Consider the following 1,730-nt stretch of genomic DNA (forward strand, 5'->3'; position numbering starts at 1 on the left):
GAAAATAATGAACTTTATCACAATATTCTAATTTTATGACCAGCACCTGTAAATTAAGTAACCACAACAAAAAATTTTAAGTTCACAAGATTCAACATTTTATTTTAACAAAATGATATACTTAGCATAACTTAACAGTCAGTAACCCAACAGGAACCTGGATGAAGTCTGCTATGGCACCTGAATCCTGTGGATAATAAGAAAAGTACAAATTAAAAAAAGAATGAGATGAAAGTTTTGATTTAACTCTGACAAACGGAATAGCAGTACATACCAGAGACATTGTAGAACTCTGTCATCGTCCTCGAGGAAAACTGAGAGATATCGCAGGATAGCAGTCCTCATGGCAACATCATTGGTTTACGAGTAGGAAAAACAATAAAAGTAAGCACAAGCATATTCTGAAGAAACTAAATCACATTTTTTCGCAATAAGTGGCCTAAAATAATTGTTCACCGTGACTGACTGATTAGAATTTTGATGGTTGCACAGTTAAAGGAGCAACGGCAATTTTCCAACTGTTGCTCAATCATTCATTATTCCAACTGTGTTTTTTCCAGTCTCAATCACCCAAATATTATCAATACAAATTCCCCTCACCCAAAAAATATGACTCAATGTTCCTTTAATATAGCATCAAACTGGCTGGTTATTGCAAATGATCGGATGTGAGGAGGAGTCATGTGCATGTGTGCACGTCCAACTGAACAAGATGTTAATCAAAAACTTGCAGAATTTTCTTCACCTTCAGCAAAATCATTCAGAATGCTCACCCTTCTTTCAATTTGGACAAGGATCTCGGGAAGTGTGTTGTCAACGACTCCTTTTCAGACTTGCATGCAAAACAGGAGATCCCACTTTCCACTCTGGTGAACTCTGCAAAAACAGTAATAATCAAACCCAGCTCCAGAGGAATTTTGCTGATTTTGGGGTGGGACAGTAAAAGGGCATTTTATTTAATATAAATACATAAACAACTTTCAAATAAAATACCCATTTTGTTTGTTAATATATAAAAAACTAATGATGTAAATACTGACATGCAGAAAATGCTGAGCAATTATGCTCAGATTTGCAGAAACATTTGCTCATATGTTGCAGAAGTCTAAGAATATAATGTTTCCAATCACTAAGGTCTATTTCTTTATGCAAAGTCAATCTACTCAAGTATTAGTATCAATAGTTCATTCATAAAATATTACTAAAAGTGAAAAGTACAGTGCCCCCCAAAAAGTTACTCATGTAAATGTAACCACTAGCTCGAAGAAAAATAACAAAATAAGTAGCCTGTTCTTAACCCTCTATGATAATAATGATGCAAGTTGGAAAAAAATGTTTGGGATGTTTTTTTTTACATAAAATAAACCAAGTAAACATAATAAAGACACATTTTTTAAAAATGTTATCTTTTAAATAAATTTTATGTTGACGTTGCCATTTGGCAACCCTGTACCATAGTGGAAATGAATGAAAACAAGAAATGTTTGGCTTATTATTGTAAAAACCTTTATTTAAATCTAAATAGTCCCCAGTAGCAATAATAGTTAACAATGAAACTAATTTGAAAGCTAAAAACAATTTAATTTATTGGCATATTTTATTGATATTATGGTTTTGATTTGAGTGTCTTGATCCTGCTGTCTTTGCCTTTCTGCTTGTGGAAGCTGATGAAGCAGTTCCTCTCAGCTTCCAGTGGAAGAGGTGGGTCTAGAAAACAAATAAATATCCTT

This window comes from Poecilia latipinna, unplaced genomic scaffold (genome assembly GCF_001443285.1).
Source record: "Poecilia latipinna isolate Pla-1442-1.1 unplaced genomic scaffold, P_latipinna-1.0 Scaffold3564, whole genome shotgun sequence".
NCBI lineage: Eukaryota > Metazoa > Chordata > Actinopteri > Cyprinodontiformes > Poeciliidae > Poecilia > Poecilia latipinna.